General features: G+C 46.1%; 1 protein-coding gene and 1 long non-coding RNA gene across 2 annotated transcripts in view; both read right to left on the minus strand.

The window, feature by feature from the left end:
* Positions 1 to 15,684, minus strand: part of LOC106096543 (uncharacterized) — a 121,701-nt gene that overhangs the window by 14,913 nt on the left and 91,104 nt on the right. The gene's annotated exons all lie outside the window — the stretch shown is intronic.
* Positions 8,440 to 14,057, minus strand: LOC112846161 (uncharacterized). The gene is made up of 3 exons (XR_003219007.1): positions 14,045 to 14,057; positions 9,241 to 9,287; positions 8,440 to 9,086 (listed from the first exon to the last, which is right to left on the minus strand). It is a non-coding gene; the product is annotated as an uncharacterized LOC112846161 (long non-coding RNA).

Raw genomic sequence — 15,684 nt, forward strand, 5'->3', positions numbered from 1 at the left:
CTAAAAGGGCAAAGCGGCGTGGCTGATGTTAATGACAAGGTGATCCAGTGATCCAAGGGACAGCTCAGGGACATTGTGTGTTCGCTCAGACACATGAAAAATTAGAGGGAACATTGGACATAATCCTTATTTTGCAACCACATCTCAGTCAGACACATAAAATCTAGAGACCCTTTAATAAGGAGATCGCTTAGAATAAATGAATAAATGTTTGTTATGGAGCGAACATTAAATACTGGTTCCGGTAGATGGACGCTCTCAAGCACAGCAATGTAAATCACACACACACACACACACATACACATACACACACACACACACACACACACACACACACACGTGTCTATATATACATTACACATGCATACACATACATACACAAAGCTGTGTAAACAAACTGTAAATAACCAATCTAAACTTATATACATAAAATACAGAAATGAAATGAGGTGGAATGACTACAACAGAATGTACATAAGGTGCAGTTGCAGTCTGGCAGTGGGAGCAATGTGACAGGTCAACTGCTTAGAAGGGAGATGGCGAGGGGAAAGAAACTGTTCCTATGTCGGGTGGTCCTGGTCTGCAGGCTTCTGTACAGTCTACCAGAGGGCAGCAGATCAAAAAGTCTGTGTCCAGGGTGTGAGGGGTCTGTGATGATTTTCCCTGCCCGTTTCCTGGTTCTTGAGAGGTACAGATCCTGGATGAATCTTCCACTTCGGGTCCTGGGAGATGGTGGTAACCAGGAATTTGAAGATCTTCACAGTCGACACAGGGCTGTCTGATATGGTAGGGGGGGGGCAGAGTTGAGGGATGTCTCCTGAAGTCCACTGTTATCTCTACAGTTTTAAGAGTGTTCAGCTCCAGATTGTGCTGACTGTACCAGAGTACCAGCCACTCAACTTCCTGCCGGTATGCAGACTCATCACCATCCTGAATGAGGCCAATGACGGGGATGTCATCTGCAAACTTTAGGAGTTTAACAGCCGAGTTCTTGGAGTTGCAGTCATTAGTGTAGAGGGAGAACAGTAGTGGTGAGAGGACACATCCTTGAGGGGCACCAATACCGAGGGACCGAGTTTCAGAGGTGATCTCCCCCAGCCCTCACTTGTTGCTTTCTATCCGTCAGGAAGCTGGTGATCCACTGACAGGTAGCTGGTGACACGCTGAGCTGGGAGAGTTTGGAGGAGAGAAGTTCAGGCACGATGGTGTTAAAAGCCAAACTAAAAGCCACAAACAGGACCCTGGCATAGGTTCCCGGGCGGTCGAGGTGTTGCAGGATGTAATGCAGCCCCATGTTCACTGCATCATCCACCGACATGTTTGCCCGGTAGGCAAACTGCAGAGGGTCCAGCTGGTGGTCTGTAATGTCCTTCAGATGGGCTAACACCAGTCGTTCAAAGGATTTCATGACCACAGACGTCAAGGCAACAGGTCTGTAGTCATTCAGTCCTGTGATGGTGGGTTTCTTGGGAACAGGGATGATGGTGGAGCGTTTGAAGCAGGAGAGGAGAAGAGAGGGTGGTGGTGGTCGTTGAGTCTGGATTGGGGAGGGTGGGGGTGGTCATTAAGACTGGATTGGGGAGGGTGAGGGTGAAGGGGAAGAGGTGGGAGGTGTGTTGGGGGTCAGTGTCTGAAGCAGTGTCTCTGGGGAGGGGAGGGTGAGGCGTGGGAGTCTGTCCGTCTCAAACCTGCAGTAGAATGTGTTTAACTCGTTTGCCAGGTCTTTGTTTGCTTTTAACAGTGGGTGGGGGGCATCTGTAGCTGGTGATTTCCTGCAGGCCCCTCCACACTGACACAGGGTCGTTGGCTGAGAGCCGTTCTTCCAGCTTCTGGGAGTAGATCCTTTTAGCTGCTTTGATCTCCTTGGTCAGTGTGTTCCTGGCTTGCTTGTACAGGGCCCTGTCACCACTTCTGTAGGTGTCCTCCTTGGCCTTACGAAGATGTTGGAGTTTAGGAGTGAACCATGGTTTATTGTTGTTGCATTTGCAAAAGGTCTTTGTTGGCACACACACGTCTTCACAAAAAACTGATGTATGATGTCACAGTGTCCGTGAGCTCATCCAGGTTATCAGATGCAGCTTCAGAAACAGTCCAATCAGTGCAGTCAAAACAGTCCTACAGTTCCTGCTTTGCTGCGTTAGTCCACTTCTTCACAGTTTTGACTACGGGCTTGGCACGTTTGAGTTTTTGCCTATAAACTGGATTAAGATGGACCAGGCAGTGATCAGAATGTCCCAAAGCTGCCCGGGGCACAGAGCGATAGGCATCTTTTAGAGTGGTGTAACAGTGATCCAGTATGATGTTGTCCCTGGTGGGGCAGTCTATATGCTGTCTGTATTTAGGGAGTTCGTGTTTAAGGTTTGCTCTGTTAAAATCCCCAAGGATAATTGTAAACGAATCTGGGAATTTCCTTTCCAGGGTGGTGATCTGGTCAGCCAGCTCGCACAGTGCGTTGTTCGCGTTGACCTGAGGACGGATGTAAACTCCAACCAGCATGAAGGAAGAAAACTCCCGCGGTGAATAAAATGGTTTACAATTGATGAAAAAACTTTCCAAGTGTGGGCTGCAGTGTTTCTGTAACACTGTGACATTAGTACACCAACCTTCATTAATGTAGAAGCAGACTCCACCACCCTTTGTTTTCCCTGAGAGCTCCGTTTCGCGGTCCGCCCGGTGAAGTTGGAAGCCCTGCAGATTTAAGACAGCGTCTGGGACTCACTCACTGAGCCAGGTTTCAGTGAAGCAGAGGGCAGCAGAGCGTGCAAAGTCCTTGTTAGTTGTTTAAGAGCAGTAATTCATCGACTTTGTTTGGAAGAGAGCGGAGATTTGCGAGGTGAATGGAGGGGAGTGCCGTGCGGAATCCTCGCTGACGTAGTTTCACCAGCGCACCAGCGTGAGTCCCCCGTCTACGTCTCCTCCAGGAGCCACAGAGAGCTGCTGCACCTCCAACTAAAATCTCCAATAAACTTTCTGGGTTTGTGAAAAATGGATAAGAAATATAGTAAGACGACTGCCTGATGTTTAGCAGTTGATCTCTGGAGAAATTGATGTGGTCTGAGTGACCAAAAGCGCAGAAAATAAACAGAAACAAGAAAAGTGTGAGAGAGCGCAGTACTGAGGCTGCCAGCCGTGGCGCCATCTTGAATGTCTCCGTGAAACACATAACAATGTGTCAGAGGGGCTAAAGGATAAGAGCTCATGTTCTTATAGGCTGGATCTGGATCGTGCTTTGATTAGAGTTAAATACAAAAATATTTCAGAAATGCTGACATGTCCTGCTGGAGTGAAATATTTGAAGTATCATATTTGACTAAGTTGTGGTGGACCACTGGAAGGCTCCACTCAAACCCAGTTCTCAGGAAGTGTTATTGCTGTGTTTTGGAGGGAAAAGTATTCAGTTGTGTGGTGATGAGCAATAAACGAGCAGTGTTAATCGAGAGCTCTCGTGTCGTCTTTGTTTACCTCCACATTGGTGACCCCTGACTCGAACATGCTGCAGTCCGATGGTGGCACCGACTCAGCAGCCACCAGCCCTCTGCCTCCGGCTGCAGCTGCATTTGCTGTGGCGCTCGAGCTGCCGGACTTTTGGCTTCACGATCCCCGTCGTGGTTCGTCCACGTGGAGGCTGTTTGCCCTTCGTGGCATCTCGGCTGACGACACGAAATATCACCATGTGGTGCTCTCTCTCGACCCGCTAGCAACCCGTCGTGCGTTGACTCTCCTCCGGGACCCACCCACCCGAGGGAAGTACGCCGCCATTAAGGAGCTGATTCTTCGGCGCTATGCCCTTTTCGATGCAGAGCGAGCCAAGAAGCTCCTCCCCCTCTCAGGCCTGGGTGGCGGTACGGCTCTCGAACTGATGGAGCATATGCTATCCTTTCTCGGACCGGACGACAGGGAATTCCTCTTCACCCACATCTTCCTCCGACAGCTGCCGGCGGCTGTGAGAGCCGGCCTCGCCAACTCTCCGCCTCTGGGCACGAAGGATTATCGCTCCCTAGCTGAGGACGAGGATCATATTCTCCTGGCTACCCGCGCTTTCCACGATCACGACCTAGTTCCAGCCTCGCGGGCGGCGCCTTCCACTTCCCTGCTGACCTGCCCTGACGTATTCGATCCTTCGCTGATGGCAAAGATCGCAGCACAGCGACACCATGGACGGGACCTCTGTTTCTACCATCAGCATTGTGGCGCCAGAGCGTGCCGCTGCCTGCTGCCTTGCGCTTTTCCGACCCTGGGACACAGGCCCTGCCAGCGCGCTGTAGCGGCCACGACCGCTGGTGACAAAGAAAAACTGCTCTTCATAGAAGACTCGCGCTCCGGGAGATGTTTCCTGGTCAACTCCGGCTCCCAGAAGAGCCTCCTTCCCCCGTCTGGCGCCGACAGTTTAGCAGCGGGCTGCGGACCGCAGCTTATTGCGGCTAATGGCTCTCCCATCGCAATGTTCGGGGAAAGGTTCGTGATTGTTTTCATGGTCGGGATTTCCAATGGACCTTTGTTGTTGCCGCTAGCTCTGTACTTATTTTGGGCGCCGATTTTCTTTGTGCCCATGGACTGCTGGTCGATGTCGCAAACAGACGCTTAATCGATGCCCTGTCTTTTTCTTCAATACCCTGTTTCACTCGCGCTATCGAGCCTCTGAATCGGGCTAATTTAGTGACTTCAGGGAATGTTTTTCAGTGTTTGCTCTTGGAGTTCCCTTCACTGCCTGTTCCTAACTTCTCAAACACGGCAACGAAGCACGGGGTTGAACATTATATTCCGACGGTCGGTCCCCCGGTGTTCGCACGCCCGCGCCGCCTCGACCCCGTCGCTCGGGAAGAGTTTGCCGCAATGGAGCGCCTCGGCATACGTCAGCGCTCGAATAGTGCCTGGGCCTCTCCGCTACACATGGTGCCCAAGTCAGACGGTCGGTGGCGGCCGTTTGGGGATTTTCGCCGTTTGAATAATGTCACGGAGAACAACTGTTACCCCATTCCCCACATCACCAGGTTCCAGTGCGGCCGAAGACGTCCCCAAAACTGCTATTATTACCCCTTTAGGCCTGTTTGAATTTTTGCGCATGCCATTTGGCCTGAAAGGCACCGCCCGACACCTTTGTTCCGAGGTCGTTGGACTCTTCGCAGTTTGTTTTGTTGTTTCATGTAAGGCATGATGTTCATAGGCCTCCGCTGCGTCCACTGTATGACGGCCGCTTTAGGGTTATTCAACCGGGCCGGAAGCATTTCCTTTTGGACTTTGGGGATCGGCAGGAGGCTGTTTCTATTGACAGACTTAAACCAGCACATGTGCTTCTGGATGATCAGGTGATGCCGGCTCAGGGCCCCCGCCGTGGCCGCCCGCCTTTATCTGGACTGGACAACCCTGCTTCTTCCTCTGAGAGTGCCCCCCACCTGGCGGGGCCCGAGCTATCTTCAGCTTTTCCTGACCGCCCATGCCAGCCTGGTCCTCAGGCTCGTTTCCCCTCCGCTAGCTCTCCACCTCTCTGGTTCAGCCGTTCTGGAGGTTTGATTAAAGAAAGGGTTCTGGACTAGGGGATGACCCTACTGGGTGTTCGGATGGGGCATGTGTGGTGGACCACTGGAGGGCTCCACTCACACCCAGTTCTCAGGAAGTGTTGTTGCTGTGTTTTGGAGGGAAAAGTATTCAGTTGTGTGGTGATGAGCAATAAACGAGCAGTGTTAATCAGGAGCTCTCGTGTCGTCTGTGTTTACCTCCACAAAGTGACTATTTTTAATTTTTTAATAAAGGCAGTGTTCTTTAAACTGAGCACCTCTGATTTATTTCTCATAATTCTAAGAATGAAGCGATGAACACATATTTACAGTGGCTTGCAAAAGTATTCGGCCCCCTTGAACTTTTCCACATTACAGCCACAAACATGAATCAATTTTATTGGAATTCCACGTAAAAGACCAATACAAAGTGGTGTACACGTGAGAAGTGGAACAAAAATCATATATGATTCCAAACATTTTTTTTACAAATAAATAACCCCTTTTGGTCCGAGTGCAGTCAGTTGCCCATAGACATTGCCTGATGAGTGCTAATGACTAAATAGAGTGCACCTGTGTGTAAACAAATGTCAGTACAAATACAGCTGCTCTGTGACGGCCTCAGAGATTGTCTAAGAGAATATTGGGAGTAACAACACCATGAAGTCCAAAGAACACACCAGACAGGTCAGGGATAAAGTTATTGAGAAATTTAAAGCAGGCTTAGGCTACAAAAAGATTTCCCAAGCCTTGAGCATCCCACGGAGCACTGTTCAAGCAGATTTCCAATGTTTCCATGTGTTTGTGTATGAGTAATGTCTTTTTGTCTTAATGTCTTTGACTGATGGTGTCCTCGGTCAGTTATACATAAAATAAAAACAGTTTTTCAAGTATCTTTATTCCTCTGAAGCAGGTGCATTATAACCAATCTGGTCCTTTTTGGCCATTTAAAATAGCCTTAAATAACTATTGTTATATTTGTTGCAGTTTCTGCTCATCTTGGACAGACAACTCTTGAAAAGACATTTTTGAATTTCAATGTGACTTTTAACTGGATAAATATTGGATATATAAATGTCCCTCTGCAACAAACTACATACATTTGACACGTTTCACATATTATAGACCAACAAGTTATTCATAGCAGTTTAAATACAGGGAGTCACTTTTGGGCACAGCAGATAAAACAGAGCCAATATTTCCTTCTTTATTTAAGTGACGTGTCTCACAGATGTGACCTAGTAAAGTGTAACTGAACATTAGTAACGTTATTAACACTCTCATTGCATGCTTTGAAGCTAGCGTCAGCTAAAGTAATATACTAGCAAAAAACTATGTCCAGGCTCAACTTCCATCATACAGATGATGCTTGTGGCAAAAGAGTAAAGTTCAGACGCCTTTTCATTATGAAATCTGTTTCTGTTCATGAGGAAATCATATTGAAACTGATTAAATTGACAATTTTCAGAAGTTAGCTGCTATGCGCCCGTCTCAGTGTGAAGTGAACTGGAGTCTGTCTGTACTGGATCTGGATTCATCGTCATCCCTCCTACAGTGACACAGCGATCCGGCTCACCAATTGGTGATAACGACCTACTGAGCCTGCTAGCAGGTGCAGGAGGGCCAATGTGAGCCACAGTTATATGGTGATAACTGCTAATAACGCCCATTGATGGACTGATAACATCAGTGGCGGTCCTAGCCTGTTTGGCGCCCTGGGCGAACACTCCCTCGTCGTCTCGTCTCTCTATATACTGGACTGTCTGTAGCGGAGATGACAATAAAGTTTACTTTGACTTCAGCAGCGCGCAGGCGCACCGAGGGCTCTCGCGCTCAGTTTTCGTGTATAGAATTTCGAAAAAAATATCGGTGCAAATTATAAGTCTGTATCATAATGTCCGGTGTTTTCGTGTTTGTTGTTTTGTTTTATTTTGTTTTATTTTGCGAGTTGGTTATTAGATGCTGCTCCAGCCAGCCAGAGAATCCCCCGCCGCCCCGCCCTCTCCTCCCTGTGCCGCAAGCAGCAGGCGCACCTCGCAAACGGAGGGCGCCCTTACTCCCAGCAAATGGGCGATAGAAAACCGATCGGTGCCTATGACATTCCCAATATGCGCTGGCTGCCGTCGGGGCAGCATGAGTACGAGCATTTTTTTTTTTTGTTTGTTTGTTTTTGCCGATGCCCGTGATGCCGCCCCCCATCACGATGCCGCCCCGGGCAACCGCCCGTGTCACCCGTATCTAAAACCGCTACTGGATAACATGAAGATTAAATGTCAGCTCCCTCCAAAATAAGAGCTTTTTTAAAAACTCAGACTTAGGTCTTATTTTGAAAGCCAGAGTCTGTTGAAGCTGTTTCCTGGAGCAGGACCCTGAACAATTAGAAAAAGCAGTTTGTAAAACACTTCATGTCATCTGTGCTCTTTAGAATGATACCATGCAGTTCATCTTCTCACCAGCAGAGGGACACAAATCACCAACAATGAAGAGTTCAAGGAGATGTTAGTGATATCAGAGCTGTACGTATTGATCTGATCAATATGGAAGTTCATGTTTCTTTGATTGGATCAGTTTTTAAAAGCAGCTGTTTTTACAGAATGACAGAACACATGAGAGATGCTGAATGTCTTTAATATTTGATACACTGAGTACTATTGGATGTCCACTTATTCAGCCATTATGGAAACATCCCATTAAGAAAGAGAAATCAAACATTTGGATTCATTTTAATGAGCTCAGACTTGTTGAAAATGCAGAGGAGCTGGTTGTGAACTGAGCTTCAGAGAAACACAACATACTGAGATTCACTGTGAAGCTTTGAGTGGAAAAAGGCAGAAAACAACATGTGGATCCTGGAATAACGGGAGCTTCCATCTTTAAAGGACTGAAGCGGAAAAAGTTTACAAGGAATCATTTAGAAGAGTTTCAAACATCAACTGATTCAATCCATGAATCTGAAAACATTTTTGTGAGTGAAAGAGACAGACATGTACAGACTGAACTATCTGTTCAACAGTCAGAGTGTTTCTCTACCAGGAGTACACTCTTTACACTCAACTCAGCACAGGGACACTGTGGCATAGGGAGACAAGACTGTAAACCCAGGATAGAGAGTTTGAGTGAATGTGGAGTTGAAGGTGTGGAGGTGGATCAGAGTGTCAGAGGAGACTCTGTAGAAGGACAGAGTGCCAGCAGGACAGTCCACATACACTGCTACTCTTTTAGAGACAGAGGAGGAGGAGGAGGAGGAGCAGGATGTTTTTATGTTATTGTGCCAGAGAGAACGAGGACCATCATCAGAACAGTTCAGACCCCAGGACTGATCATTGTGTCCAAACCAACAGTCATTAATGTTTCGTTTCCTTTTGATTGTTCTGTAACTCACTGATATATAAATGTCTCCTCTCCACTCAACCTCCCAGTAACAGCGACCAGTCAGACCATTTCTACACAGCAGCTGAGGACTAAAATCAAATCTGTCTGGATGATCAGGATATGATTGATCCTCCTCAACATTTGTCATCTTCTTGTTGTTGTTAGACAGTTGGAGCTTTGGGTGAACTGTGTTTGTGTCAATTGTGAGTTGACAGGAATCTGATGGAGAGAACAAACACAATCCAGCTGCAGTTATTGATCCATCATCTGTTCATTGATTGACACTTTGATGATGACTCCTGACATCAGAATGATGAAGATGGTTTAATGTGTGCTGCTTTGTTTTCATGAATCACATTAAAAACACACTTACACTTCCTCAGACCTGGTCTCAACCATCGGACTCCAGCAGGCTCCACCCTGAAAGGAGGAGGGGGGTCAGAGCAGCACAGTCAGCATGCACACATGGACATTACATGGCTGTCATACACATGAACATTCACAGTGTTCATCAAAGTGAAAGCCCGGGGGAATGAATTGTCTGTGGTGTTTGTTTGTTTGTTAACAACACTCTGTATCGTCTGCCTGAAGGAAGAAATGTGAACAGTTTATCTCCATGATGTGAAAGGTGTGTAGAGATGTGTTGGATCTGTTACCCCATTCATGATGTGAATGGATGTGTTAGAGCCAAATGCTGCGCCTAGAAATCTCATCTCTAGAAATCTCATCTCTAGAAATCCTGTCCATAAAAATCCTGTCCATAAAAATTATGAACAGAATCGGTGACGAAGGGCAGCCCTAACGGAGCCCATCACCCACCGGGAACGAGTCTGACTTATTGCCGGCAATGCAAACCATGCTCTTGCAACGGTTGTATAGGGATCGAATGGCCTGTATCAATGAAGCTCTGCCGGAGGTGTGCGTTGAAGATCTCGCGGACTGGGGCCTCTGTTAGGCGTTCCCAGCACACCTTCATTACACGTTTAGGTGCACCGAGTCTGTCCAGTTTCCTCCCCCGCCATGTGATCCAACTCACCAGCAGGTGGTGATCAGTTCACAGCTCAGCCCCCCTCTTTACCTAAGTGTCCAGAACATATGGTCGCAGGTCTGGTGATACGATTACAAAATCGATCATCGACCTGCGGCCTAGAGCGTCCTGGTGCCACGTGCACTTATGGACACTCTTATGTTTGAACAAGGTGTTTGTTATGGCCAAGCTGTGATTTGCACAGAGGTCCAATAACAAAACACCGCTCGGATTCAGATCAGGGAGGCCATTCCTCCCAATCACGCCCCTTCAGGTCTTGCTGTCGTTACCCACTTGAGCATTGAAGTCTCCCAGTAGGACAACAGAGTCTCCAGGTGGAGCACATTCCAGCACCCCACCCAGGGACTCTAAGAAGGCTGGGTACTCTGAACTGCCACTCGGCGCATAAGCGCAGATGACCATTAGGACCCATTCCCCGACCCTAAGGCGCAGGAAACAAACTGTCTCAACCATCAGGAAGAAGCCCAACGTACCGGCAGCAAGCCGAGGGGATATTAGAATACCCCCCCAGCCCACCACCTCTCACCAGGGGCAACTCCAGACGAAGACAGAGTCCAGCACCTCTCCAGGAGACTGGTTCCAGAGCCCAAGCCATGCGTAGAGGTGAGCCCGACTATATCTAGCCGGTACCTCTCAACCTCACGCACTAACTCAGGCTCCTTCCCCACCAGAGAGGTGACATTCCATGTCCCAATTGCCAATCTTGGTAGCCGGGGATCAGTCCGCCAGGCCCACCGCTTCTGGCCACCGCCCAGTACACAATGCACCCGACCCCTATGGCGCCTCCTGCGCGTGGTGATCCTGCGGGAGGATGGGCTCATGTCCCCTTTTCGGGCTGTGCCCGGCCTGACCCTATGGACTAAGGCCCGGCCATCAGACGCGCACCCTCAGGCACCCTCCCCGGGCCTGGCTTCAGGGCGGGGCCCCGGTAGCCCTATCCCGGGAAGGGTAAACTGTTCCCTCGATGTTTTTCTCATAAGGGTCTTCTGAATTAGAGGATGTGATTAGAGGATCATCAGGAAAACGGATCATCAGGGGGTCCTTTGTCCCTCTTTGGGGGGATACTCCCACTGGGTTTAAATCTGGGACTCTCGGCCATTTGACCATAGAACTGAAGAAGCTTCTCGGATGAGAGGTGAAACGTCTTCAAGCAACTTAAGGAAGTCCAGACGCTTTTCTTTGCAAACTCCTTTGACGGTCTTCTGAATCGCTCTTTGTCTGGTCCATTTTGCCATGGGAGACCCTACCAGGGGGCAAAAGCCCCCAGACAATATATCCCCTGGAATCCCTGGGACACAAAAACCCCTCCACCACAATAAGGTAGCGATTCACGAAGCAGCATCACAAATCTCTCACGTATCAAAACTTGCTCCCTCTCTCTCTCGACATTACACCGCTCTCATAAACATACTGTTAGACACTGATAAAGACAAATACACTTCAAGGGGTGGAATATTGTCATCTGATTGGTTTGAATCCTCCAGTCAGTCACAGAAAGAAGTCCCGCCCCCAACACCCCCCAACAACCCCCACTGCTAGCTAACAGCAGCCTAATATCATTAATTGTATTACTGTGGATGATTAGCAGCAAAACATATTTTTTCCAACAGCAATCACTCTCAGTTTAAATATAGGCTTTATTTGAAGTGTTGTCAGGGCTACAGTTACTGGGGAAAAGCTCTTGGGGCCATTAGCAGTATTAACTGCACTGATTAGCACAGTTCACGGCTATTACTAATTTCATGTGAATTAGGATTATCTGCTAACGGCAACACCTTTTTCCCTTCCTTTTAAACTATGTGAATAGCTAACGCTTATACCGTTTTCCTAATGGTAATTTGAGGTAAATTAACATTATCCAATAATGCTACCACTGTTTTCCCTTACTTTTTACCAATGTGAGTAGTTAATGCTAATAGTCTTTTCGCTTGCGTTATAACGATGTAAGTACGTAATGCTAAGTAGGTCGCTATTAGTGGCTAATTCTAATTTTAGGTGAATAAGCATTAGCAGCTAATGCTCATACTGTTTTCTTTTGCTTTATAACAATGTGAGTGCCAATGCTAAGTAGGATGCCGTTATTAGCAAATGCAATTTTGAGTGGAGTTAGCATTATCTGATAATGCTAACTGCTGTTTTGTCTTCAATTTCAACAATAGTCATGTCCAAATTCATGAGCTGCATCCTACTGAGGACCCGGCCTTTGCGGTCTATGTGGGCCGGGTCCTCCGAAGGTCTGGTAGGCTGGAAGTAAACGGCTGTGAAATTGGACCGTCTAGCCTTCTGATTAGCGTCACCGCTGTCTCGGTGGAGTTTCATAAGGTGTCTGCTCCTTGCTATCTAAATAATAACAGGACACTGATGTAAATTCTTTCCGTCTCACACTTCTGTTTAATCAGTTTTCTGTTTGACAATTATTCAGCTGTGTGAAAACCAAGGAGGAACCCACCCGGGGGATTAATAAAGTTTTATTTTATCGAATCTAATCTAGTAACTTTAATCCCAGCCAAACCGATTTACTCACAAACAAAGAAAACACTGAAAAACGCCAAACAATAAAATTTTTAGGTTGTCTAAGTGATATGTTACGTTTAACTTGAGTAGTGAAAGACCGCGGTGATCTGAAAATGATGTGCCGAGAGTTTGCCGTTCTCGGCGGTTCTAGTGACCCTCAAGCTCTCGGTTAGCGAGCTGGTGGGTAACAGACGTCTCCGAAAAATCAAAGCACTTTTGTAAATATGCGATATCTTGATAAACCGAGCTGATATGTGAAGTTTACACAGCTACATTCTTGCCTGAAAATATTTAAAAAGCTTATTTTGTGACCCAGTAAGGTTAATAAGAGTCATTTTAAAACTTAGTATCGGCCGCCATTGCCGGAAACTGGAGTATGGCTGGGCCACGCTTTGAATTCTGGGATATGGTGGGCCACGAAGGACACACCCGACCACTCCTTCAAATTCTGGGAAAAGGAGGACGCATTTGTTGGCTGCATTGAGAGGAGTCTACGAATTTGGACAGCCTTGTAGATGTAATCGGTCTACAAATGCGTCCTCAGGAGGATGCAGCCCATGAATTTGGATAACCCCAACGTGAGTAGCTAATGCTAATGCTAAAGAGTAGTTAATGCTACTTTTTTCCCCTGAATTATAATGACGTGAGGTTTTAATGTCATGTAGGCTGCTATTAGCGGCTAATGCTAATTTAAGGCTTAAAACTGTTAGCAGATATTGCTAATACCGTGTTCCCTTGCTTTTTAACAATGTTAGAAGCTACTGATAAGTAAGGTGTTGTTAGCAGCTAATACTAATTTCAGGTGAAAAACCATTAGTAGCTAATACTAATTCCAGGTGAATTTGTATTATCCACTAATGCCAAAACTGTTTTCCCTTCATTTTTAACAATGTGAGAAGGCAATGCTAACACTCTTAGGATTGCCTCTTTTGTGTGACCATGATGTATTCTGAGAAACTCTACATTCACAGCTGAACTCACAATAAATGTGTTCTGAAGTACATATTTTACTGTTATTGTTGTCAAACAACAGCATAAGAATGAAATATTGATTTTAAAAAGGCCCATTAGCAGCATTAGCTTATCAGAGAATCACATATTTAAGCTGCCATTTCCAAATGTTAGCTGCTTCTGTCTGCTTCTTTGTCACCCACACAGACTGAAATGATTCACAGCCTTGTTTCATTTTTCTGTCAGTGTCACTGACTGTCACTGAGACTGTGGACATACAGCATGAGAAACATACACATGGCTGACATTTTATTAGGAACACAGTGGCCACTATCTCAGGTACAGTACACCTGTGGCCTAATAAAGTATATCTAAAGCTACAAAATGTTATCTCTGTCCAAATATTTATGGACCTAACTGTAGGTCTACCTTTAATGAAACTCTCAACATGACTTATCAGTTATCATTAATGTTCCTGCAAACAGACTCCTTGGAGACCCCCTACATAAATATCCATGTACTATCCAGCTAGACTAGTGTGTCTGTCCCTGAAAATATTCCTGCATGTGTGATTGTTCATGTCTCATCTGCAGGAAACAAACAGGAAGTGAGTAAAGGACACAGTTTCCAGCTCTTCCTCCTCTATCAGACATTCTCTGAATACCTGAGAGTGTCCAGTCTCCAGCCTGGATCCTTCAGTCCAGCCGACAGCAGGTTCATTCCTGAGGCCCCTGGATGATTGTAGCTCAGGTCCAGCTCTCTCAGATGGGAGGGGTTAGAGCTCAGAGCTGAGGCCAGAGAAGTACAGATTTCCTCTGTGATCAGACAGCCTGACAAACTGCAGACACACAAAACAATCAGTCTGTGAAGAATTATTTTCTGTTTGTCAGATACAACAACATCTATCCATTTACATCTATTCAGTTTCTTCCATTTATCTAATTTAGGATCTAGGAGGAGCCGGAGCCAATTCCAGCTGCCATAGGCGAAGAGGCATACACATGGAGACAAAACCGTTCACACTCACATTGCCAACTGAGAGTCACCAATTAACATAAACTCCATAACTGCATGGGAGGAAGCTGGAGTACCAAGCAAACAACAGGAAATAAAAACAAAGGCCTGCGACACTTAAGCATCTATCGAGCTATACAAGAGGAGCGAGGATAAAGGGAGGTTAGTGTAGAATAAAGAGGTTCGTTTGTTGTACTGTGAAGGATTTAAAATAAAGAAAAGTGTGTGACTTGTGCACAGTGGCTGTGGTTTCATGGTCAGTTAGCTTAGATCAAGTGTAGTAGAGATTCATATGAATTTTAGCAGATGATGCTGAGATCTATTGACCGAACTCCACCTTCATACCAACTTTATACAGTCTTAATATTAAGACGGCATAAACAGTGTACTGTCAGTGTAGCGGATGGAAATCAGCCAGGACAACGCATGAAACATCTGCTCAAATCTACATAAAGTAATTTGGTGTGTAAAATTCCACCAAAACATAAGTGACGCTCACTAAAAAGAGAAACCGTTTATGGGGTTTCATGATTCAGATATAAGATTGTAATGAAAGGAAAAGCCCGAATCTTGACCTGAGAATTTCTAGTTTGCACTGTGGATTCTTCAGTCCAGCAGACAGAGGTGACACTCCTGAATCCTTCAGGTCGTTGTTACTCAGGTCGAGCTCTGTCAGACTAGATAACAGAGAGCTGAGAACTGAGCACAGAGCGTAACAGCTACTCTCTGAGAGGTTACAGCAACTCAGCCTGAAAATAAAACATGAAGAATATGAACTTTTTGTTTTTAAGGAATCTTATCGTCAGATAAAGGCAACAGTTTACTTAAACTTACAACTGGAAAAAAAATACTAAGAAACTGCAATAAACACAAAGTTAATCTATATAAGCTAAAGTTTTAACTGGTTCATTTTGTCGATTCATTCATTGATCCATCCATTTTCTGCCACTTAAACTGTGGGGTGGGGGTGGGGAATGTGAGAAAAAAAATGTATGTATATATACACAAACCAAACAAAGTGAAAAGATCTGACCTCAGTGTTTCCAGTGTACAACGTGAACTTTGCAGTTTTGCAAACAGAAGCTTCACTCCTGAATCCTGCAAGTTATTGCTACTCAGGTCCAGCTCTCTCAGACTAGAGCACTGTGATCTGAGGACAGTGCTCAGAGCTTCACAACTTCTCTTTGAGAGCTTACAGCCACTTAATCTGAAAAACAATTTGTCATCATTAGGAATGTGACTCTATGAAATTGTTTTAAATCAATTAGAGACTTTGGAATTAATTGATCT

Source organism: Oreochromis niloticus, linkage group LG3 (genome assembly GCF_001858045.2).
Source record: "Oreochromis niloticus isolate F11D_XX linkage group LG3, O_niloticus_UMD_NMBU, whole genome shotgun sequence".
Classification (NCBI taxonomy): domain Eukaryota; kingdom Metazoa; phylum Chordata; class Actinopteri; order Cichliformes; family Cichlidae; genus Oreochromis; species Oreochromis niloticus.